Source organism: Lichenostomus cassidix, chromosome 15, assembly GCF_008360975.1.
Source record: "Lichenostomus cassidix isolate B80296 chromosome 15, HeHo_3.0, whole genome shotgun sequence".
NCBI lineage: Eukaryota > Metazoa > Chordata > Aves > Passeriformes > Meliphagidae > Lichenostomus > Lichenostomus cassidix.
The window spans coordinates 10,714,086-10,739,982 of record NC_139496.1 but is presented as its reverse complement, the minus strand read 5'-3'; the positions used below and the strand labels follow the sequence as shown (position 1 = coordinate 10,739,982).

Below are 25,897 nucleotides of genomic sequence, written 5' to 3'. Positions count from 1 at the left end.
GCACTGTGTGTGGGATGTCCCTGCTCTCCTGGATGGACTGTGGATGTGCTGCAGGTAATTTGTCCCCTCAGGTGCCCCATGGCCTTCTCCTGTGGGCAGTTTGTCCCCAGCCTCCCTCCTGGGTGACCTTCAGCCCTGTGAGTCACTTGTCTCGTGTCTTGAAGGGTCAGAATTGCTCCTTTTTTTGTCCTTGCCTTGTCACCAAGCTGTGCAGAGGTTTCCCCCACCCCAAATCCCTCTCTCTGGAGGTGGTCAGTGTGGGCAGCACAGCTTCCTGACAGCAGCTTTCCCTTCACAGGGACTGGGATTCTGCAGCTTTAACATCCCAAAAGAGATGCCTTTTTGGGTAAAAATGATAAGAGTTTGATATTCTGATCAGGGTTTTAGAGCTGGATTCTCTGTCAGCTCCAACACTGCTCTGCTGGGCTCCAGTTTGGAGGGAACTCAAGCAATAATTTGCAGTGAGTGTGTTTGTTTAATCGCCTATTCAGCTCTACTTTTCTTTTTTTCCTTTTTTATTCAAGAGAGGCAACGCTGAAAGGCTCCTTGGAGTAGCAAGCCTGGGCTTTCTCTCCCTCCCTGCCTTGTCAGCACAGCCTCTGCTCTTGACCCTGAACTCGTCATTTGTCAGCAAAGGGAGGGAGAGCAGGGACACATCGATTGTCCCTGCTGACAGCACCTGGAAGGGGCAGCACGGGCCGTGTGAGGCCAGGTGGGACTTTGGGAAGCATCCCTTGCCCTCCCACCTGTGTCATGAGGAGCAGGCAGTGCTCAGGTGTTGGTTGATGTCACCAATCAATTGTCAGCCTGGATTTCTCTCTCTCAGGGTCACTGGCTCTGGGCTTGGGGGTATTTTTTCCCCCCCAGGAGGGTACTGATGTGCAGCAGGGTCACCTGAGCTGAGATGCTGGCTGTCCTGCCTGCAGGGAAACTGCTGGGATGCTGCTGGCTCTCTGAATTCCAGCCTTGCCCACAGGGGATGGTGAAATTGGTGATTGACAGCCTCAAATATCCCCCAGCCTTGCTCCTTTTTTCCCCTCTGCTGACCTCTTATCTAAAGTGCTTTCTCCTGCCCTCAGCAGCTGAGTTTCATCACACTGGGGAGGTCCAGCAGCCTGTAGCCCCTTGGTGAATCTCTCTGCTTCCAGAATGCATCCTGGTGGCCCCAAAATGTCCCTTTTTGGCTCCATGCTCCGAGTCCTCTTCCCCAAACCTTGGTATTGAGATGTTATTTTAGGCTGTAATTCCGCCAGGGCTACCAAGCTGGGAGGAGATGCTCCTGGGTTTTGCCTGGTGTGACACACAGCTGGGATTTGGCCCTCAGCTGGAATCAGCTGCCAAGCCAAGGGAAATCCTTGGCATCAGCTTCAAAACCCTCTGGGCGAGGCAGGAGCTGAGCAGGGCTTGGCTTTGTGTGCTGCAGAGCTGCATGGAAAAGGCCATGGGGGAATATTCAGGTAGATTCTAGCAAGATAAATTCAGGGAATGTGGGGATGAGGAAGCAGAGATTTCATCAGCTTTGGCTGGGTGAAAATTCAAGGTTTAGCCTGGCTGATCTCAATCTTTGTCTGAGTTGCTGCTTCCCCCTGGGATTCCTTGTGAGAGCTGCACAGGGATTTGAACCTTCTGATTCCAGGCTTGCTTTCCCTGGTTCTTCCTCATGGATCCTGCACGGTTCTGGGAGGGTTTGACCATCATGGACTGGGGATTTGGCTGAGCAGGGTGACACAGCCAAGGCCAAAGCTCTGCCTGTGCCACAATGTTCTGCAGCACCCAAGGGGCACTTGGCGTTTGAAAAAGCTGAGGTTGGGGAGGTTTTGTTGAGAGCTGCTCCTTCTGCAGGCTCATTGCAGAACCTGTTTGCAATGCCAACACTCAGACACAGGGAGCTGCATCTGCTGAGGTCACGCAGGAGTTGATTTGAGACATTTTCAGAGGCTGGGAAATATTGCAGTGCTAAGTCCCAGCTCCCCATTTTCCAGAGCTTCCAGTCCAACTCTGCTCTCCAAGGAAAGAAATGATGTTCCACATGTCTCAGCAAGCTGCAGCTCCCCAGGACAGAGATCCCAGTGCCCTTTCCAGCCCCTGGAGTGATGTTGTGAGGATCAATCCCTGCAGATCCACAGCCACACAGTCAGCGTGGAGGAAACACTTCCCTGCAGATGGTTAAGCTTAAGGAAAATGCAGCTCTATTACAGCCCCTGAATTAAATTCCCAATTGCTTTGGGAACCTATCTGGGAGAGGAAAAAGCAGATCGTGTTTCACCAGACAATGCCTGAGCTGAACAACCAGGGCTGGTGTTATAGAAGGCACAGTTGATTTTTCTCCCAACATTTCTGTATTTTTTTTTGGCAGGAGAAGGAGAGAGAAACCCTGGTGGATGAATCCTAGCTGGAGAAAGGATGGCAGAAGATGGTTACTTATGACTGGCACTGATAATTCCTGCTGCTGAAGAATTTCCCTGGGAGAAATCCTGGGAATCCAAGGATGAGCAGTGATCTCCGAGGTAAGCACTTCCCATCTGCTGGATTCCAGCTGTACATGGGGTAGCCAAGTTGCTTTTGGGTTTTTTCTGAGGGGTCTGATGTTAACATGGGACTGGGAGAAGAAAAGCTGGAATAAAGGTAGTGCTAGAGCTGAAAATTCAGGGGACAGTCAGTGCAGGATGAGCAAGAAAAGAAATCCAGGTGTGAGGATGGCAGGGAGGAAGAATGAATCTTTAGCTCAAGAGAAAAAAAATGAAAGGTTGTTTTGGTTTTTTCCTTTCCTGAATTGGGGTAAAAGCCAATATCCCAGGTTGGATGAGGATTGGAGCAACCTGGTCTAGGGGAAGGTGTCCCTGCCCGTGACAGGGAGTGGGGACAACACAATCCCTAAGGTCCCTTCCAACCAAAACCAATCCATGGAATTCTGCACATTCAATCCCAAAAGGAAAAAAGCCTCTTAGAGTAGTCAACAAATCCCATTTTGGTAGCAAGGCTGATTTGTTTTGAGCTGGCTGTAGAAAATGAATGTCAAGGAAAAGTCATTTCCAAGCAAGAAAGCCCATCCTTTGCGTTGGGGAAAATGTCAAAAGGCCACGCTGACATTTACATTTTTTTTTTTCCTCCCTCCACTTTGTTCCTGAACAAAAATTTGCCAAAGCCAACAGGGTGTCACTTGCTGATGGAAATCTGTTTTGACACGAATTTTCCAACCAGCTCTCCTCGCTCCACACAAACATTTCCGCTCTCCATTCCAATCCGGATTTGGCAGGGAGCAGGGTAAGGATGAAGAGGGGCTATTCCTTTCAGGTCCTGTCAGGGATGGATCACCCTGTCAAAGGCCCCAAGATTGCTGGGAGAATTCTGATTGCAGGCAGATCTCAGCCCGAGGTTGTCTCTCTTTGCCTGCCCGACTGACCTGGGCAGGGATTAAATCCCTACCTGAAAAAGAAATGCTCCCATGGGAGTGGAGTCTGGGCTGGAGAGCTGCTGATCCAGAATCAGGGTTTGTTTCTGGGTTGTTCTGCTGAGTTCCAGGTCTTCCCCATTGATTTCTGGGGGTTTTTTCTTCTTTATGATGCAGTTCCTGGATCATTGTTTGAACAAAGACTGATTTGCAAGGGCCTGGAGTGATGGGACAGGGGGAAGTGGCTTTAAAATAGCAGAGTTGGTTTAGATTGGATGTTGGGAAGGAATTCCTCCCTGTGAGGGTGGGCAGGCCCTGGAATAGAATTCCCAAAGAGGCTGTGGCTGCCCCTGGATCCCTGGAAGTGTCCAAAGCCAGGCTGGACAGGGCTTGGAGCACACTGGGGGAGTGGAAGGTGTTCCATGGCAGGGTTGGAATGAGATGAACTCTAAGGTTCCTTCCAATCCAAACCATTCTATGATTTTATGATATTGAATGAAGACAGGAGTTCAGTTATCTGCTTTTTATATATATATATATTTAAAGACCAGAAAGTGTACACTCTTGCTGTAATTTATCTGTATGATACTTAAATCCAGTGAATGGGATGGAAGAGGTTTGGAAGTCTCTCTCATCACCTTGTTGGGATCACATCACAAGGAATATCCTCCTGGGAGTGGGGATGAGGTCCCAAGCCATGCTGGCTCTATGCTGGAAAGAGGACAGCCCAATTTGTCCTCCAGCTCTGAATACAAGGGGCTTGCCAAAAAAAAAAAAATTTAAAAAAATCTGAGCACAAGTGCTTGGATGTTACTGGCAGGGAAAAAAAAAAGCCACAGCGGCAATAAAATTAATTTCCCTCTCTAATATATACAAGACTTTCTCCAAGAGAATTATGAGGCAAGCTGATCAAAGTCTGTAAGTGGTACTTATGCTATCAGTTTCACCCCCTTAATGCCCTGCTGTCAAAACAAAATCCCCTCGAAAGGCTTTGAGGAAAATCACATGAGCATAATGGCTTTGAGAAAAATGGCCCTAAGTACTCAGTAACATATACAGAGAGGACTATTAGATGGGCTGGTGTAATTGGACTTCTAGTCCAATGTAAACACTCTCCTTGGAGCAAGTTACTGCTGAGCCACGGAGCAGAGCAGGGCTGGGTTATCCACGGCCAGGGGGAACTTTGCCCTCAGATGTGATGAGGACTTGAGGCAGAATGAGATAAAGGGGAAGGGAAAAGCAGGGGAAGGATGTGGTTTGTGAAAGAATCGATTTTAGGGGTATAAAGGATGGATTTTGGTCGGGGTGTGATGGTGCTGCAGTGCTGGTGAGCTCTCTGAGCCTTTATCTGCTCTCTGTGGGGCTCTGAAGGTGTTCCTGGGGGGGATGGTGCTGCCCTGACACCTCTGGGAACAGCAGTGCCTGGAATTCCCAGCTCCAGGCACAGCTGGGACCATCCAGCCCTGGTGGGGACGATGAAGGTGACACCCCAAATTCCCAGTTTGCAGCACTGGCAGGCTGCACAGACAGCTTGGGTTGAGAGATGCTTTTCATCTCTGGAGGATTTCTTGGTGCACCTGTAGGGAAACACTGATTTTTCATATTTTGGTCCATGAAGTTTCCCCAGGGTGTTCCATCACCTCTGGAATGGTGACAGGGACAGTGCTTGCTCCATGTGCAGCTCCCATTGGCACTTCCTGCTGTCAGCTCTGCCCTTTCCCATCCCTTTTGGGGTGTCTCAGCCCCTTTCCCATCCCTTTTGGGATGTCTCAGACCCCTTCCCGTCCCTTTTGGGGTGTCTCAGCCCCTCCCGTCCCTTTTGGGGTGTCTCAGCCCCTTTCCCGTCCCTTTTGGGGTGTCTCAGCCCCTTTCCCGTCCCTTTTGGGGTGTCTCAGCCCCTTTCCCGTCCCTTTTGGGGTGTCTCAGCCCCTTTCCCGTCCCTTTTGGGGTGTCTCAGCCCCTTTCCCATCCCTTTTGGGATGTCTCAGACCCCTTCCTGTCCCTTTTGGGATGTTTCAGCCCCTCAGGTCCCCTCTGCTGCAGCAGTGATGCCCCAGGGCTGGCAGTGACTGGGAGGGGATGAACAGATCTGTGGGTTCAGAGCTGAGGGGCTGAAATGGGGCTGGGCTGGGAGAGATCCCAATGTTAAGGCAGCAAAACTGAGCAGCACTGACGGTTTGGATGCTCCTGGGTGGAAAAAGTGCTGCTGAGGGTTAATATCAAGTCCCTGCTGTGCCAACAGTGGCCAGTGCAGAAATCAGGGCCCATTTTTTCAGTCCTTGCTTCCCCTTCTCCCTGTTCCCTTTTGCACTGCAGTCCTTTCCATCTGAGGCTCAAAGCTCCTTGGAGCCATTTCCCTCTTTCCCAGGCCATTCAACCTCTTTGCCACATGCCTTTTCTCCCTGGGAGCACCAGCTCAGCCTACCAAAAAGCAGGATCAGAGATTTTTTTTTTTTTTTGACAAAATACTGAAATATTTCAAAGGCTTAGAAAAAAAAAACATCCAAAACAACCCAAAAACAATACCAATAAACCCAGACAGTTTCTACCACCTGGGTTTTTAGCTGGTGAGTGTAAAACAAGTCTTCCCTGACCATCCTTTCATGCTGGAGTCAATGAAAAGATATTCCAGGCTCATCCAGATTCCTGACATCTCCTAGAGCTATTTCCCTATCTGTCCCTCTTTCCTGGCCTTACTGTCTTGCTCTCCCTTTGGAGGAAATTCCTTTCCCGGTGATAACCACGTCTGTAGCTCATATTTCCTCTTTCTTGTTGACAGTTTTAAACCAATAGATTTATGAACTTTGAAGTAATAGAAATATTTCAGGCATACCTACCCTGGCCCTTATCTAGAGCAGGCAGGGATTATTCTTTTTCTGGACACTGCACTTGTAACAGGAGACATTTGCCTTTCAACCCATCCTTTGGAAAGCCCAGCCTGGTTTGCTTAATGAGGGCTTTGCTAACCTCTGATTATTCAAGTGTGAGTCCCAGTGCTGGTTTTCACCTCAGCTGGGATCAGAAAGATGAATCCACTTTGGAGGTGATGCCCTCTGAGGGGGGTGTGGGGCTGGGGAGTGATGAACGGGTGGTCAGTGAAAGGATTTGGGATTATTTTCCCTCCAGGCTGGCTGGGATGAGTTAACAGATTGTCTTCTCCCTTCTTGCAATCCCTGCTCCAACTGAGAATCCTACTGTTGGAAATTCCTCCTGCAAGATCTTCCCAGGCAGAATTCCTTCAGTTTTTAATTCAGCAGGATCCCTAATTAATAAAAAAGGATGGAGGGAGTGGATGCTTCCTATAGGAAGTGTTTCCCTATGTCAAGGATGTCAGGACAGATTTACTGCAGCAAATCCCACAAGTGACACAAATCAGAGATGATTCCAGTGGCACTTCCCACCTGGATGTGGGTGCTGAGGCCTGGGGGTGTGCAATGAGTGGCACCAAGGACTGACAGCTCCCAGAACTCCCCAGGGACAGAGGGGGAATGCTGCAGGTGGGACAGTTTGGTGTTCATTGAGATTTTTGCCTTGGGAGAAATCGTGTGGCAAAGGGATCTCTGGGTCGGGCTGAGCTTAGGGGAGGCTGAGCCTTCATTCCAACAGGTCCAGACTTAGTTCCAGATCCCAAATGATGCTGGGGATGAAGAACTAACAGCCCTGCAAGGTGCTGCTCTCAGCTGGGGGTGTTTCCTTGCACACTGCTCATCGAGAGGGTGCTGGACAGCCTTTCCAGCATGATCCTGACACCACACAACCTCCTCCTGGATACTCCTGGAGCCAGGATTTCCTGGTGGGATGGGTGTGAAGGCACTGGAGAAGCCCTGGGTGCTGTGGGTGGGTGCATGGCTGGGTCAGCTGTGAGAGGGGAGAGGCAGATTCACCACATACCATCCTCTTGTCCAGGAAAAAGAGGATCCTGAAGGAGCTGGGGCAGCTTTGAGAGCCAGGAAGGGGCTCTGGTTGTGTGCTGAGGATGTGCTTTTGGGATCAGAGGTTGGTGATCCATGCCATCCCCAGCCTGCTTGTGATCAGGACTGCAAACAGGAAGGATTGGCTGGGTCTGTGCAAAAGTGAACCCCAGAATCATCACAGAATCCTGGAATGGTTTGGGTGGGAAGGAACCTTAAAGAGCATCTTGTTCCACCCTCTGCCACATCAGGGACACCTCCCACTATCCCAGGTTGCTCCAAGCCCTGTCCAGCCTGGCCTTGAGCATTTCCAGGGATGTGTTTGGGCACAGATCTCCACAAATAGTATTTATCACCATGCTGAGGAGGAGATTCCCTGGATTTTCTTTTTTTTTTTTTTTTTTGTCCCAGCATTTCTCCCCTTCCTTCCAGGAGTCTGGTGGCTCTGACACACTGCTTGAGTGAGCAGCAGAGCAAGGAGATCCCACCCTGGGGTTTCCCCAGCTGTATCAGCTGGGGGCTTAACCAAATAAATCATTTTCCAAGGCTATAAATCCCGAGGCTTTCAGCAGCTCCTACAGTAACTCCCAAGTGCAGAACAACAGCAGGCTGTTTATCCAAACTCACCCAAGCATCTGGAGCCGAGGTAATGATTTTCCAGCCACTCACACCCTGGCTGTGGGCTGGGAGCTGCTGCCCAGAGCATCAGAGAGGGAAGCAGAGGCTTCAGGGTTAAAGAAAATCAATTTCCCCTTCCAAACCCCAAGCTGGGCTGTTTTTGGAGGATATTTTCATCCTGCTCTACTCCAGACTGGGATTTCTCTCCAGAGGCGCAGGAATTGGTGCTGTAAGGGTTAAGCTGATGCGCTGGGATGTTCCTCTCTCCTCCCGATCCCCAGCTCTTGTCTCTGTTAAACATCTCCCCCTCTCTTTTACGTGCAGCTCCTCTTTTACAAGGCTGGATGTTTCGGGAATTTCAGCGCAGCCAGGAGCCATCTCCCCATCCATTAGGGCTGGGTGACAGCAGGTAACGGGATGAGGATGGCTTCAAAAGGGCCACGCTGCCCCATCGCCCCTCCCCAGCCCGAGCTCTGGCAGCACAGTCTGAGCACAGCAGAGCGAGAAGCAGCTCTGTTCGTTTGCAAGGCTCGTCTGCACCCAAATTGCCCATTTTGGGGGGCAAAGGCAGAGCTGAGCCCGCTGGGCGCTGATAGTTTTTAGGGACTGCAGGGCTGTTTGCCCACAGAGCTCTCAGAGCAGATGGAGCCACCTTGGCCCCGAGAGGAGCTGGAGATGCTCTGCTTTATCAGCTGCTCTGACCTCTTACCCTGCAGCAGGCCAGCCGAGGCTGGATCATGTCTGGGCTAATCACCGGGGCTGCAGAGCCCTGAGGGGCTCAGGAATCCACTTTCTCAGCCTGCCTTCCCTTTCTTTTTTTTTAATTCCTCCTTTCTCTTGGTTTCTTTCTTCTTTTTTTTTTTTTTTCTTTTTTTTTTTTTTCCTTCTCTCTGCCGACTCAATCTCACGTTTCTCACCTCTTTATTCCCACGCCCTCTCCCCCATCCCGTGCATCCTTTCTGTCCCTTCCCGTCGGGCAGGACAGGTTTGCTCGTGTGTGGTCTTTCCACCTGGGACACCAGAGGGGAATTTCGGCTCTCCTGCCCGGGCACCAGTCAGGGATAACAAAAACAGCGGTAGGAAGAGATCAAATAGGAGGTGGAATGTTGGCTTGGATGATGCTGGAAGGGCAGCCCCAGGAAGTGCCAGTGTGTTGCCTGGGCAGGGAAAGAGGCAAGTGCTTCCTTTCTTTCCAAAAATCTTTTTTTTTGTGACAGCAAAAAGCAGAGACATCGATAAATTTGCTACCTTTTTCATTTCTGAAAAGTAGTTAGAAAGAAATCTGGAAACATGAAGGTGTGAACACCCAGGAGCTCCCAGGCTCTACTTGCAATTTCTTTTAATTATTATTAATTTCTCTTACTATTATTCAGTAATAGTATATTTAATTACAATTATTTCTCTATAATTAATAGATTAATGTAATAGATTAAAATTAATAATAGAAATAGTGATGTCAAACACTCATCTTCCTAAGAATCCTCTTGCCAAACCCATTTCTTTACAGAATTGGCTTCAGCTGCTGCAAACCCCACCCCACACCTGAGTTAAACTTGAGCTAATTTGCTAAATTACCTCCCGATTTCCAGGGAAATCTTCTCCCAGGTGCTGACTGGAGGAGCTGCAGACATCAGGAATGCTCAGCCAGCCCGGCTGGGCTAAGAGGCTGTGGTTTAATTTGCACTAATGAGTTGCAGGGTGATTAACTGGCAGAGTGGGACATTAACACACTCAGGCTGTGCCACTGCTCCCTCTGCAATTCCAGGGCTCGGCTTTATGGCTTGTCCTTGAGATCAGCACCAAACCAGTCCCAAATGCCCAGGGAAGCATTCCTGGGGGGCAGGAAAGGCCAGGCTGAGGGAGGAGAGGCACCTGTGGCTGTGTTGTCATCCCAAAGCCCTGCCAGCTGCACCTGCTGGGAGCTCCTGGGGACATCGTGTGGCTTCTGCTCCTGGATCCTCAGCCCTGCTGGAGTCTCTCTGTCCTAAAGGACACTTTCTCAGGGAGTTCCTCCTGCAGGAACAGCTCCTGTGGAATTGCTCTGGCAGAATGGTTCTTAAGATGTGAATAATGACAGCTTTTTAGGGGCAGAAATAGATTTGGACCCATGCAAGCCCTTGGGAAGCTCTTCCAGCCTTCCCTTAGGCCTTCTGATGTATTTTTTTCTTCTGTGCTTTTAAGGGGAATTATCCAAAGGAGGCCACTCTCCTTTTGATTTATGGATCAGTGTTTAAATATGGCATGACTGACAATTCAATTAATTGATTCAGTTTGTGGCTGGTTTGAAAATGGCTCTTGCAGGGCTCTCCCCAAAGCTGGGATTTCTCCTCGGCTCTGCCCCAGGACTGACGGCTCTGAACCCCCCAAAACATCACCCTACAGCACCCCAATCATGGAATGTCAGTGGCAGCATCCTCCCCCTGAATCTTATTTTCAGCTGGGGAAACTGAGGCACTTAAAAACCAAATTAGCCTTCTTAATCCCACCCAGGCATTACAGGCAAAGGTAGAATTAGCCTTTAAAATAACTCTGATTTCTATCCTCCAGTTTTTAGGATGCTGGAGAATACAAAGGTCCCTAAACAGACTAGAATAACATTAGAAGTAGTTCCTTGTGTGTCAGCTAAACTGCAAGAAATCCAAATTTTTCCCATTTACCCTCCAAAAATTAAACATCAAGGGGACAAAAAGGCCAAATCAGGGCTTAGATCTTCGAGTGCTGAGCCTACATTTTCTTGCAGCCATCCCAGAGAATCCCCGTCCGTCTCCATCTGCCTGGGAATGACAGAGATGGATGGCGGTGCTGCCGGGAACGTGCTCTCCGGCTGGGGCTGTCCTCCCAGGAGCAAGCTGGAGGCTGTGGGAGCCCCTGATGAAGATGTAAGAGCTGTGTTTGACACGCCAGCTCTTTTGTTGGGGCGCTGGTGGCTCGTGCCACCCGCCTGCCAGCCAGGAGCCACCACAGTCCCACCCAAAAGGGTCACCAGGGCCTGTGGCCTGCAAAAAAAGCTGGGCCAACAGGGAGTCTGCCTAGAGAAGTGTGGCTAGCACAGGTCTTTCTCATGAGAATTTTCTCCTGTGTTTTATAAACAAAGATAAAGTTTGGATGTTATTAAAAACAGTGTCTCGAGATTTGGACAGTTCAGGCCTAAGGGGAGGTTTCTGACTGACCTCTGAAAAGTCTATATAAGTTGGAATCAAAACAATAAATTGCTTTTTTCTTGCCATGCTGAGAATCTGGGCCTTTTTCTCTGCTAGCGGCTGAACAGCGACAGAGAAGAGGCTCAAGAAGTGGGTTTTGGGGATAAAAAGATCAGAAAGCAGCCAGGAGGTGTAACAGCAGGGAGAAATGTTCGGTGACGGGGAAGGATGAGAGAGGAGCAGACAAACCCCCAAGGGGCAGAGCTGCTGCTCTGAAGGAGTTAATCCCCCGAGCAGAGCACTAAGTGGTCAGCAGCCCCATAAATTACGGCCTGGAAAGACAAACCCCAATCATCATTAGTCACGGCTCATTGGCCTGTTAAGGCTCCTCAGCCGAGTTTATCTCTTCCCTCCTGTCCGGCCGCAGCCATATTTCATGCTCCGAAAACAGCTGACCCCGGGGGTCAGCCCAATGAAAGCCCCATTCAACAGGTCCTCCCAGGGCCGGCCGCGGAAAAAAACGGCCGAGGTCAAAATAACACGGAGCTGCGGGCAGCCCTCGGGCCCCGGCCGCCCGGAGCAGCCACACACCACACGCTCAAGTGACCAGGACATGTTAATCCGCGCCGGGATCACGCGGGGTCAGCCCGGGGCTGGGAGCAACAGTGGCGTAATTAGGTGAGGGTGACCTCCATAAAACGGTAATGGGCTTCCAGAGGCCGGCACGGAGCGGCCCGCGGTGCTGTGCACCCAGTGCCTGGCTCCTCGGGAGCTGGGGATGGAGGGAGGCCGAGTGTTGGCCTTGTTCACGCTGAGGGCCGGAGTTGTGGACGTCACTGCTTCACCACTCAGTGCAATTTTAGCGTGACGTATTTGAAAAGAACGGAGTGGGGAAAATGTCTTTATTTCCATTAAAAATAGCCCCAAGAAAATATTTTGTTGGGAGCTGGAATGGTAGGGAGGGATGGAGGAAGGCCCGAATGTTGGCCTTGTTGCTGCTAAGAGTCATGAACATCCCAGCTAGGTGTTTCACCACTAAGTGAATATTAGTGTGAAGCATTTTAAAAGAAAAATGTGGGGCAAATGTCTTAATTTCCATTAAAAATACTCCAAGAAAATATTTCGTTGGAAGCCGAAACATTTCCCAGTTCCTTAGGAGGTGAGAATGGCAGGGAAGGATGGAGGAAGGCCCAAATGTTGCCCTTGCTCCTTATAAGAATTGTGAACATCACAGCTTCGCCACCCAGTGTAATTTTAGCGTGAGGCATTTTAAATAAAGGAGTGAGGAAAATGTCTTAATTTCCATTAAAAATACCCCCAAGAAAATATTTCTTTGGAAGCTGAATAATTTCCCAGCTCCTTAGGAGGTGGGAATGGCAGGGAAGGATGGAGAGAGGCCCAAACATTGGCCTTGTTCCTTCTAAGAATTGTGGATATCGCAGCTTCACCACTCAATGCAATTTTAGTGTGTAGTATTTGAAAAGAAAGGAGTGAGGAAAATGTCGTGGTTTCCATTAAAAATACTCTCAAGAAAATATTTTGTTGGGAGCTGGAATGGTAGGGAGGGATGGAGGAAGGCCCGAATGTTGGCCTTGTTGCTGCTAAGAGTCATGAACATCCCAGCTTGGTGTTTCACCACTAAGTGACTATTAGTGTGAAGCATTTTAAAAGAAAAATGTGGGGCAAATGTCTTAATTTCCATTAAAAATACTCCAAGAAAATATTTCGTTGGAAGCCAAAACATGTCCCAGTTCCTTAGGAGTTGAGAATGGCAGGGAGCGATGGAGAGAGGCCCAAACATTGGCCTTGTTCCTGCTAAGAATTGTGAACATCACAGCTTCACCACTCAGTGCAATTTTAGTGTGACGCATTTTAAAATAACAGAGTGGGGGGAATATCTTAATTTCCATAAAAATACCCCCAAGAAAATATTTTGTTGGTAGCTGGAATGGCAGGGAGGGATGGAGGAAGGCCCAAATGTTGGCCTTGTTGCTGCTGAGGGCCAGAGTTGTGGACATCGCAGCTTCACCACTCAGTGCAATTTTAGTGTGAAGTATTTGAATAGAAAGGAGTGGGGAAAATGTCTTAACCAAAAAACAACAACACTTAACTTCCATTAAAAATACCCTCAACAAAATATTTCATTGGAAGCTGAAACATTTCCCGGCGCCTTGGGAGTTGGGAATGGCAGGGAGGGATAGAGGGAGCTCTAAATATTGGCCTTGTTGCTGCTAAGGGTCATGAACATCCCAGCTTGGTGTTTCACCACTCAGTGCAATTTTAGTGTGAGGCATTTTAAATGAAAGGAGTGAGGAAAATATCTTAATTTCTATTAAAAATACCCTCAAGAAAATGTTTTGTTGGAAGCCAAAACATTCCCAGTTCTTTGGGAGTTGAGAATGGCAGGGAAGGATGGAGGAAGGCCCAAAACCACCCCCACAAAACAAAAAAAAAAAAAACACCAAAAAAACCCCAAAAAAAACAACAAAAACCCAACCCCAAAAACCACCACCACCAAAAAAAAAAAAAAAAAACCCAAAAAAACTCCAGAAAATATTTGTTGGAGCGGAATGGGGAGGCCCAAATGTTGGCCTTCTTGCTGCTAAGAGTCGTGAACATCCCAGCTTGGCGTTTCACCACTGTAAAACTATTTAGTGTGAAGCATTTTAAAAGAATAGAGTGGGGAAAATGTCTTAATTTCCATTAAAAATACCCTCAAGAAAATATTTCGTTGGAAGCTGAATAATTTCCCAGCTTCTTGGGAGTTGGGAATGGCAGGGAGGGATGGAGGGAGGCCTAAACATTGGCCTTGTTCCTGCTAAGAATTGTGAACATCACTGCTTCACCATTCAGTGCAATTTTAGTGTGAGGCATTTTAAAAGAAAGGAGTGAGGAAAATGTCTTAATTTCCATTAAAAATACCCTCAAGAAAATATTTCATTGGAAGCTCAAGCATTTCCCAGCTCCCTGGGAGTTGGGAATGGTGGGGAAGGATGTAAGCCTTGTTGGCCTTGTTCCTTCTAAGAATTGTGAACATCACAGCTTCACCACTCAGTGCAATTTTAGTGTGAGGCATTTACAAAGAAAAGAGTGGGGGGAATGTCTTAATTTCCATTGATTTCCATTAAAAATACCCCCAAGAAAATATATTCCAGAGGTGGTGTGGAAAGGCCCTGCCTACACATAGCATCAGGAAAAGAGAGGGATGAAATAAGGGGGGTTGGAAGAATTTCTGTAGGGTGTTTTTTTCCCAATATCTTATAAATTCATGGACATAGGTTTGGGAATCTACCTTGGTTGAATAACTTGGAGTGGGATGAAGGGAGAGGAGCACCAGACCAGCCACAGCTTCAGCTTCCTACATAATATTATAAAAGGCTGTACTGGGGGACACAGAGTGGCTCAGGGTGAAATCATGGTTCTTTTTCATTGTGAAGGCATCTATTCAACTGAAAGCTCAAAAAAATTATCTTAAAATGAAATTTAATGCCATGGAATTAAAATCCTGTGGATTAGCATCAAGTGAGAATATTCACTCTTCACCAATGCATCAGGGCAGGGTTTTAATTGTAGAGAAGAGTTTCTCTACAGTGGGAAGAATAAGAAAGGTGAGGAAAACATCTGGATTTTTTACACTTTGGATAGATGGGTTTTGAGCCAGGATGGTGCTCAGTTCTTGGCTACAAATACCCAACACCATGACATTACAACACAGGCTTGTAAACACTTCAGAAATAATCCTCATGGAAACTGATTGATTGATTGAGACTGAAGGATTTGACTGTGAAACAACAGAGATCAAGTCCAGCTCCTGTTTTACCAACCCCTTGGAAGTCAAACTCCTGTTTTAGCAGCCCTCTGGAAGTCAAACTCCCATTTTCCAGCCCTTTGGTTGGCAGTGCAGCATCACCTTTAGGAATTCAAATCTGAGGCCAGGAGAGCCTTGTGGAGGCAGCACAGGTGTTTATTTATGTTTATTGAAGGTTTTCCTGTCCCCTCACCAGTACCTGCAGGACCAATTGCCTTTTTATCCCTCTTCATGTGCTTCTCCAGGTATTTAGGCTGTGCAAGAAGCCACATTGTCCCCTGGAATATCATCTTCCTGGAGCTGGAGGTTAAATGTGGGGCTGAACCCACTTTGCTATCTATTAAGGAAAGGTTTAAAACCAGCTCCCCTAATGACTGTGATCTCTGTCGTTGAGCACCATAAATCAGGAGGTGCTGGCTCAGGGCTTTCCCTTTTTTTTTTTTTCCAGGGAAGCAGAGGGAGGAGTGAGGATCAGGGATAATTCTGCTGAGATAATTCCTGCCCAAAGCAGCTTGCAGGGATCGCATTTTAACCCAGCTATTTGTCTGCCTCTTTATTGCAGCGTGTCAGGGGATGTTTGAACACAAAGCCATGGAGATGATGTGATTTGGGACATGCAACCTCCCTGCTCCCTCCCTAATTACAGGGAGGATAAGGATGGGAGGATGCCAGAGGCAGGTGTGGAGCATCCCAGCCCTGGATCTCTGCCACGACTGCAGGAGAGCTCAAAGGGGGAAAAGGGAGCTGGAAAAGGGAGGATGATGAGGGCTGTGTTTCCTCCTCTTCCTGGGCTGGAGATGGGGCAGCTCCTGGCTCTGAGGCAGGGATTTGCAGGATTTGGGGAAGGAGAGCTCTGAAATGGAGACCTTCTCTCCCCTCTTCATCCATCCAGGGTCCCTCAGCTCTGAACTCCTCTGCTGTGTAACTTGGATGACTGAACTGGGCAGTGTCATCTCCTTCCCTGGGTGGATCTGCCAGGAAAACTTCAAACAACCAAAAAAAAATCTGTTCTAGATAAAAATCCTGGGGCTTTCCACAGGATTTTTTTTCTCCTCCAGTTGGAGACGAAAATCTTTCGTGCAGTGACTCATTTTGGGAGAGTTTGCTGCAAAGCCTGATCCCACCTGGAGCTGCAGCCTCTATTCCCAATGGAGGAGAGCTTTTCTCCCATCCTGGATTTGGGATGGCACCCAGCCTTGGATTTGGGGTGTCACCCATGGATGCCATCCCCATCCTGGAGCTGCTGGAGCAGGCCTGGCCCTCCCAGGCTGCAGCAGGTTTTTGTGGGAGCCCAGGAATGCTATGCCAAAGCCTGGCTGAGCACTCCAGAGCTTTCTGCCCGCTGGCCACTGGCTCCTTCTGAGGACAAGGCATGACCTGACATGGGATTGATTTGTTCCTGGACAAGGGAGGTGAAAATGGATGGAAAAGGAAGAGCTTGGAGCTGGCAGCAGGTAAGGCTTGGAATTCACATCCCTGTGCACACAAACTGGGGGAAAAGCAGCCCTGGAAGCGAGGCAGAAGCTGGGACAGTGTGGAACACTCTGGCTCTTTATTCCCTGGTATATAATGAAGCCATTAGTTAAATTCAATTAATTACCTTCTCCTGGTGGTGATTCCCATGCTGTTCCAAGCCAGGGATGATCAGCCAGGGATGATCTCCCCTCCTCTCTCCATATCAAACATCCCTCCCTCCCTTTTTCCTGGGCAAAAGCAAAGACTATCCCATTCTCCCTGCCTTTTCCTTAAGCCATCTTGCCCTTGCCAGATTATTTGGGGAATTAAAGCTCCTTGGAAACGCCTGGATCAGCGAGGCACGGTGACAGCACAGTGGTGGGAGCAGGCAGAGCAGGGAAGGGATGCAGGAGAAAAGCCTGAGCAGGACAGGTACAGTGCTGGTGGAAAATTTACAGCCTCAGGCTGAGGCTCTGGGCCTCGTTTTTATTACATCTGACACTGAGTGAGTGAGGTTGAGTTACCCCTGTGTTTACAGCTGGGTTTTTGCAGCTCCAAAGAGCACAGGGTTGGGAAGAGGAGCCCTGGAGATGCTGGTTCTGGCCATCAGCAAATCCAGGAATAAAGAGCAAGTGATATTTCATAAGCTTAGGGTGGGATTTAGCTGCCCAGCAGAGCCTGGGGGAAAGGAGCACAGCCAGCATTTCCCCAGGACTGGGGGAGTTAGAAGGATCTCCACTTTTTCTCCTGTGCCCAGGTAATTTTTAAACTGTTTGCTGGCTCCTCCAGCATCCTGCCTTTACCAGCTTTGCCAGCATGGAATCATGGACTATCCCGAGTGGGAAGGAACCCACAAGGATCTCTGAAATCCAACTCCTGGCCCAGCACAGGACACCCCAGAAATTCCACCCAACAATCCCACCCTGTCCCTGAAGCTGTCTCAATACTTCTTGGCCTCTGCCAGGCGTGGGGCTGTGACCATTCCCTGGGGAGCCAGGACAGGGAGATTTTAACAGCTGGATTGCAGAATCACTCTGGAATTTGGGAAGAGGATTCATCTGGGCTCAGGACTTTGTGTGGGGATGTTCAAAGGAAGGTGCAGAAGAGGGGGGACATCCCCTAGAGCTGCTTGCAGGTGGATTTCCCTCCTCCCATGGCCCTCTGGAGGGTGAAATGAGGATGTTGGAAGCTGGCAGGACAAACTGCCAGGGATTGACTGAAGATCTCCAGAGGTCCCTTCCAGCCTAGTGCTGCTCCAGACAGACCCTGGAATTAAATGGCCTGGGAGGTGCAGCTGCCTGGAGTCACCAAGGCTGGTGTTGGGATGTTTCCTTTTGCTCCAATGGTTTCACACCTGGCACTTCCCCCCTGCCCTCTCTCCTGCTCTGCCCTCAGCTCATCCACTCTTCTTCCAAAGCAGCACTGCAAGAAGTTTTGTTGGTCCCAGGCTGCCTTCCCACCCCTCATCCTCTCTCCTAGGAAAAGCTTGTCATCCTGTCCTGTTTTGGTTCCACTATTCCCTTCCTGAGCACACCTAAATTGGATTTTAGGAAATATTTCTTTCCTAAAAAGATAGTCAGGCATTGGCCAGGCTGTCCAGGGCAGTGGTGGAATCACCAGCGATTGAAAAGGGAGGGAGGGATTTAAAAGCCTTGTGGATGTGGCACTTGGGGACAAGGGTTGGTGGTGGCCTTGGGGCATGGTTGGATGGGATGATCCAGGAGGACTTTAGGATCACAAAAATCCTGGGATTCTGTGGGCTTTGTGGACTGTTCCTCAGACTCTTTAAAATCCAGATGAAGTTCCCAATCCTCAGCTGGGGCTGGGAGATGTCCAGGGAGCCTCCAAGCCCAGTGAGAGCTGCCTGGAGCATCCATTCCCAACCTTCCCAAAGGTGGGAGCTGCCCAGCCCCACCATGATGCCCACCCTGCCCAGCCACCCTCCCTGCCAGGCAGCTCCTCCTGCTGTTTCAGCCGATGAAATCCTGTGATCTAAACGTGCTCCCATCCCCAGATGCCAATGTAGGAACAGGACATCCCCTCACCCATCTGCTCCCTCCCCACATCCTGCATTTAATCCCCAGCTCTCAGCTTGGAGTGGCAATAGTTTTTTGGGCTCTGAGCCATCTCCTCTGCCCTCTCCACCTCGTGGAGGTGGCAGCTGGTTCAGCAGAGCTGCTGGGGCCCTTTGCTGCCCTGCAGCCCCTAATTGGTCAAGTTGAACGTGGCTCCTCCACTTGCAATTTGTCAGGGCTTTATCTGAACATCTGCATCCCGGCCTCTTATTAAGCCCTTAGAAAAATAGAAGTGCCTGATGCCTGAATAGCTTTAAATTTGGAAGCAGAGTGGGAGTGGATGGGAGAAAACACATTGCCCTTGATGTAATCATCAGAGGAGGACAGTTCTGAACAATGACCAGATCGTCCTCGCCCCGACGATGACAGCAATTTCTGACTTATCACCCCCCAGCACTATATTAAGGCACTGAGATTACAGTGTTATTCATTAGCACCACATCTGCTGGAAATCAGCGTGGGGAAGGCTGCTGAGGGTGCTAAAAAGCTTCAGGATGGCACAGAGAGAACTCTCCCCCAAAAGGGAGGGTCCTGTCCTGTCCCTCCTGGGGGTTTCCCAGTGCTGATGAGCCATAAAGATGTGGGGCAGCCCCTGGGGTTGGGCTGGTGGGGACATGGGACCCCAGGTGTCCCCAGCCATGGGGTTTTGGCTGAGGTTTTTCCCTTTTTCCTGCCTATTCCAAGAGGTCTCTTCCCTTCCTGGCACAGCTCTTTGCATGGCTCATCGGGTTTAACCCATGGCACCATTGCACTGTGGGACAAAGATCCTATTTCCTGCATTTTGAAGTTCTCAAATATTCTCAGGCTCACCAAAAAAAAGTGATTTATTTCAATCTGATAAAGGAACTTTCTTCCATTCATCATGCCCTGCCCTGGCTGCCCCCAAAAGCCCTCAGCTTTCTCATTTGCACCTGACAGGTGAACTAAACTTGTGGATAACTTCAGGAGTGACTTCCTGATTTTGTTCCCTGCCTGGCCTAGTGAGTAGCCAAGCTCCATGGCCCTGCCTGGAGGAAAACCTCCCTGCAGTGTGTTTGCTGAATCTGATATTTAGCAGTTGCAGCAACATTTAAACAATTCTTTAGGACCATTCCTTGACTTTTCCAATCAGTCACCCAGAGAACAAGGGATGAGGAACATTAAGGCTCCAAGGGTATTTCATGGTCTTGTGGCTAAAAATGCAGAACTGTGAGAATCTGGACCTGCAACAGTGGTGGATTTTCTCCCATCTGAAGTACAAAGGTGATTTCTGAGCCTCCCCAGCCACCACCATCAGCCCACCCTTTGATTTCCCAAGGATGCTGCAGAGGACGAGGAGCTCAGCTGGCAGGCACCGTGCTGATGAGTGGCTCTGCCTGAACAAGAAACCCAGTGCAGCCTTCCTGGAGCTGCCCTGCTCCCCCTCAGGAGCTGATCTGCAGAACCTCAGCTCGAGGAGCTTTCAAAGGACCGTTTCAGCAGCTGGTGTGAACCATCCATCAGGGCTCCTGTCTTCGCTCTAACCCGCTCCATTCTGGGCTGCCTTAATTCAGTTATGATGAAATTTCGAGCAACTGCTCCTGACAAATGAGACTTCCTCTAGTGGGTTGCTTCTTTAAACTGTTAACACATGCTTAAATATTGTCAGAGCTCAGAAGGAGAACGTTGGAGCTCCCGAAGATCCTTCATTATCAAAGGCAGCTGCTGGCGTGCAGTGGATCCCTGCTGCCCAACTGTGCATCCGTGGGAGAGTTATCCTTCAACTATGGCAATGAAGGCTATGGCTCTGGAAAAGGGGCTGGAGGTTTTAATGGCAGGGGAGGGAAATTGTTTACAGGCAGAAGAGGAAAGTGGTGGAAATGCAGAGTGGGCAATGCTGACTTCCAGAACCTGAAGGGAATCTAAAAAGTGAAGATGGAGAGGGAATTTTTACAAGATTCTGGAGTGACAGGACACAGGGAATGGCTTCCCATTGCCAGAGAGTAAGTTTAGATTGGATATTGGGAAGGAATTGTTCCTTGTGAGGGTGGGCAGGCCCTGGCACAGGGTGCCCAGAGAAGCTGTGGCTGCCTCTGGATCCCTGCAAGTGTCCAAGGCCAGGTTGGGGACTTGAAGCAACCTGGCATAGTGGAAGGTGTCCCTGCCCATGGCAGGAGGATGAAATGGGATGATCTTTAAGATCCTTCCCATCCCAGACCATCCTGAGATTCTGTGATTTCACACTTCTCCCCATTCCATATGGGGTCTCTGAATCTCAAAACATCAGAAGCTCCCAATCTCAAGGAGCTTCAGTTTCCAAGGAAAGGTCCTGCAAGGAGAACAAAGCTTTGCTGCAGGTGCTCTCCCAGCTCAGCTGAGCCACTCAGCCTGTCCTGCCGAGAAAGAGCCCCCAGGAGATTCCTGTCTGCTCCTCCCAACCTTCCCCACACCAGTTCCCCCCAGTGCTGCTGTGACAAGTCCCTCCGGAGGGCACCAGGAGCTCTGGTGGCAAATACTCATTAATTGATTCACCAGCACCGAGGGAGAATCCAATCCAATTATAAATTGCTAAATAATTGATGCCATCGAGCGCCAAGATTGGGGCATTATTGATCAAGGGCACGAGAGGGGCTGACAGCTGTTCCTGGTGTCAGCGTCACCGAACCTGAACTGAGACAATGATCCCTGGGACAGGCAGGGGACACCAGCCTGAGATCAGCCATCTCCACACAGCACACAGCACACCACTTGAATCCTTGAATCCATGCCCTCTGGCCCCACCAAGGGCCTGGAAACCCATAGCCTTCCCAAAGTTTTCAAAGGATGCCTGAGGGAACAACAGGAGGTAATTTTATCCCTGAGACCTCAACCACAATTTTCAAACTGCCATTGGTCATCCCACCAAACCCAGACCCTGCAGAGAAATGAAGTGTGCTCTACAGAAGCATCAAGGAGGAATTTGGTTGGACAAGTAGGACAGGATGAGGAATAATTCTGCCATGGCTTTTTGGTTTGGTGTCTCCAGACAGCATGGAAAGGAGCAAGAGGGAAAATCCTAATGAGAATGGAACCTTAAAGGTACCTTACCATGGGAGGAAGAGTAGGAAGAGGTTGGGGTGTGGGGGGTGAGGATTCCTTTCCTGGGGATTGTTCCCCAGTGTCTATTTATATGGAGGGACATTTCAGGGATCAGGTGTGACACGTGGGCAAGGAGTTTTCTGATTCTCCCCACCCATCCTTCTCAGCATTTCAGTGGCTAAGGAATTGTTGAAAACCTGTGAAGCAGATGGAGATTTACCCCCAGCTTTGGTGGGATTTGGATTAGGCCCAGTGGGACAGGGTCCTTGCAGAGCTCAGGGAGAAGAGGGGGAAGCTGTAAGTGGTCCAGAGAAGTGAGGATTGCTCACTGATCTCCCCCTGGAACCAACACATGGCCATTTCAGGCCAAGGCAATCTGTTATTTCCACTCCAGGACATTTAGTTGGGTCAGGGTAGGGAAATTTGATTTACTAGCCAAGGTCCCAGCAGGCTGGTAAAAGTGTGGATTTTTACCAGCTGATTGTGTGTGGATGCTGAGCAGTGCTTGGGGACTGTGGTTATTACCCTTGGCCACGCAGGGAGTTTTCTCTCTGCCCCCTCCCTGCAATTCTCAGGCTAGCCCTGAGTTCTATCAGGACCTGTGAAACCATGGGGAGGGGAGGCAAAGGCAATCCAGCTCCTCACAGAGCTCCCAAGAGCCTGCAGAGAGGAAACACCTAAAGCTCTGCCCTCTCTTCAGGGATTCATTTCACACCTCACCTACCCAGGGTGGGAGTTCTTCACTTCATCCCAGAATGGGCTGGGTTGGGAGAAGATCTTTAAAATCATCCATCCCACCCCCTGCCATGGCAGGGACACCTTCCAGTGTCCCAGGTTGCTCCAAGCTCTGTCCAGCCTGGCCTTGGACACCTCCAGGGATCCAGGGGCAGCCACAGCTTCTCTGGGCACCCTGTGCCAGGGCCTGCCCACCCTCACAGGGATTTCTTCCCAATATCCCAACTAAACCTTTTCTCTGAGTGTGAAACCATTTTTCTAAACCTTCTCTCTCAGTGTGAAGCCGTCCCCTCTTGCCCTGACACTCCAGTTGCTGATGAGCTGTCCCTCCCTGGCTTCCTTGCAGACCCTTCAGCTCTCAGAAGGCTCATCTGAGGTCTCCACTCTACATTCTCTTCTCCAGCCCCCAATGTCCCATCTGTCATCATCCTCAGACCCTTCTCTCCAACAGAAGCAGGATAGGGATTTCCCCCAGGCAGGGTTGAGTTCCAACTGTGATGATCCAGCAAGGAAGAAGGCAAAGAGAATGAGCATGATGAAGATGCATTTCATTGGCAGGAGGATAAATTCTGATCTCTGGGGTTGGATGGAAATCGAGCCAGTGGGTCAGAGCCTGTCATCCAGGCACTGATCTCTTCTCTCTGGTGACAGGGACAGGACACAAAGGAGTGGCTGGAGATGGCCAGGGAGATTTAGGATGGAGATCAGGAAAGGTTCTTCCCCCAGAGGGTGCTGGCACTGCCCAGGCTCCCCAGGGAATGGGCACAGCCTGAGGCTGCCAGAGCTCCAGGAGTGTTTGCACAGCACTGCCAGGGATGCACAGGGTGGGATTTTGGGGTGCTGGGCAGGGTTGATCTTTGTGAGATCCATGATCTTTGTGAGCCCTTCCAGCTCAGGATATTCCATAATTCTGTGCTCCAAATGGAGCTTCCCAGCCCTACATTCCCAGCTCTGGGCCAGAGCCCTTCACCTTTGGCTCCCCAAACCCCAGACCTGCCTTACACACTACCCTGAGCGTTATTCACTTGACTCTGTGCCACCCCCTGCTCTCAGTCACCACCATTGCAGGGCTCTGGCCGTGGCTGTGTCAGCACCAGGGAGTTCAGGGCTCCTGCCTAACCTAACCCTGCTGAACTCTGCTGCCTCTACCCATTGGCATTGGCCTGGATTTTTTGTTTGTTTGTTTGTTTGTTTGTTTTGTTGGGGGGTTTTTGTTGTTGGTTGGTTGGTTGGTTGGTTGGTTGGTTGGTTGGTTGGTTTGGGTTTTTTGTGGTTTTTTTATTTTGTTGTTTTTGGGTTTTTTTTTTCCAGGCAGGAAAAGGGTCATTCTGCTGTTCTGACACCATGGTTATAACAACACCCAAGAATCCTGCTGGGTCAACCCACCACCATGAGCACCTCCAGTACCATACAAGCTCCTGCTCCTCAGAAGGAGTTTTCCTTTTTATTTATTCCCCAAACTGCCCTGAGGCAAGGCTGCTCCTCGTGCCTCCCGCCAGCACAGCAGCCCCATCCGCAGCAATCCGAGGGGAAAGAGGTGCTGGAATTCAAATAAAATCGCTTCTCCCGTTATCCATGGCAGCGCAGCGGCTGCGTGCGAGCTCCGGTGCTCAACCCAGGCACGAAGGCACTCCCTGCCCTGCAGCTGCTGCATTAACTCACATTCAGGGCGCTCTGCGAGGGATAAAAGCAGAGGGAAATCATCTCCCGGCCTGACCTCGGGCTCGCAGCACCCCGTGGACTTGCTCCCTTTCCTCCCGCACGCTTCCAGGAGCTTTCTCCGGGAAAATCCAACATCTTCAGCAGGAGCAGGTGCTCTGCAAAGGCGGCAGCAGAGCCCTTGGAGGGAAAATTCCCTCGCAGGCTGATGGGAAACACGTCCTGCCGAGAGGGAAGAGACCTGGGGGAGGTTTGCTCCCACCAAGGCGGTGCTGGCTGCAGGGATTTGCGTATTTGGTGACTTCATGCACATCCACTCACCCACTTCCTTCCCCAGCCTCGCAGGGATCGCTCGTTAGTTGTATTCGCAGCTAATTAAAACCTCTCCTGATTAGGGAAAGAGGGCTGAGGCGGCAAGCAGCCCCAGCGGAGGATGCTCCAGCCCAGAGGATGACCCCAGGCCGCTCTGCAGACCCCACGCTGCAGTTGGGACATTATTTACCCTGATATTGCAGCGTTCTCTTAAAATATATTGAAGGAGAGATTGGGAAAATGAAGTGTATAAGATTTATCCTGCACTAGAGGATTTCAGCATCCAAGAAAGCCAGCGAGTCCAGTCCCTCAGACTTAATAGAAACCTCCTGCTTTATTAATGTTGCCTGATTTTTTTTTTCCCTTGTCCACAGGTCCTGGGCAGAAAGTCAAAGCTGTATTTGAGGAGCTTTCCTGGAGGTTTTCATTAATAACAGGGCCAGGGAATCCACTGCAAATGTAAAAATAATCGATTTGAGAGCCCTAAAAGGATGGAGATTTACTCACTGTGGAAATATTAGGGAGAAAGTGGGAGTGGGAGGTTCCCAGGGCTCGGCATTGCCTGGCTGCGAGCTCTGGAAGCTGCTGGGAACGGGAGAGGAGGGAATGTTGCCTCCGAGCGGCTCTGGAAAGCAGCTGCGGCTGCTCTGCTCAGCTCCGAGCTCCCTGAGAGCTCCGAGAAACGGCGAATTTCCTTCTCAGGGTGACGGGAAAAGGTGCGAGGAGAGCTTTTATCAGGCAAGGTGTTCATCCCTCCGAGCTGGAGGTGCTGCTGACGGGCAGGAGAGAGGGATTGCTGCTTCCTGCCGTGCCCAGCTCTTGTGGGAATGCTGGAACCATTCCTCTCCTTCCAAGGGATTGCTCCTGCACCCCACACTGATCGCCTGGCCACGCTGTCACCGCTGCTGGTGTCACCTCTGCTGACAAACCTCATTCTGCAGAGCCAACGCCAGGAACCTGACAGCCATCAGCATTCCCAAACCTGAACCCTGACACATTCGGGTCCCAGCTCCGGCTGAGCCTGGGCACAGGAAAAATCCCCTTTGCCTCCAGGACAAGTGGCTCGAAGGGTTTGCCCTCCTCACCCGACCCCAAATTAGAGGCAGCAGGGTCGGGATGGGTTGGTTTTGTGGTGGAAAATGGGTTTAAAATGGGTGTAGGTTATTCTGGAAGGAGGAGCACAGCCTTGAACTGTGTGCCATCCTCCCGGCAGATGTGAAACCCCTGGTCAGAGCTTCCAGCTGAGACCTCTGGATTCCAGAGACCTGGGAGACAGAGGGAGAAGTGAATTTTCCTCCCATCCGGGCAAAGGCGGCAGTGAAGCCTATGGATGCAGACCGAACTGACGGCAGGCTCGGGTGCCAAACCAGCCCTGTGGGAATTTTGGGGAGCCCCTGCCAAGCCCTGCTGCCCCAGCAGACAGCATCCAGCCTGCCCCGGAGCACTTCAGCTCCTCCCTCGGCTCTTCCAGCAGCTCCGCAGCCCCCCAGCCCCGCTGGCTGCGCTGGTGGCCCGGGGGGCTGCAGGCATTTTCCCAGCGCTCTAATCTAACAGCACCAGTGGGAATGTTTACAGCACGCTGCCACTTGAGGGCTTATCAGCCTCGCTGCCTATCTCCCACCGCCCCGGCCCGATAAAGGGAGGGGCTGCTGGCACCCGGGGGAAGGGCTCGGAGCTGCCTGGGGACAGGCCGAGCACACCCGGCAGGGCTGGGGGACTCCTGTGTCGCCGAGGATGTGGTGGAGAGAAGGAGCAGA

The 25,897-nt window shown here is 50.3% G+C and overlaps 1 long non-coding RNA gene across 1 annotated transcript; it reads left to right on the top strand.

Annotated features, from left to right (window-relative positions):
• On the top strand, positions 1-24,888 carry LOC146430433 (uncharacterized). Its single transcript, XR_014855365.1, has 6 exons — positions 1-54; positions 2,357-2,507; positions 8,245-10,959; positions 11,200-11,738; positions 15,927-16,322; positions 23,481-24,888. It is a non-coding gene; the product is annotated as an uncharacterized LOC146430433 (long non-coding RNA).
• Positions 24,889-25,897: the final 1,009 nt, after the last annotated feature.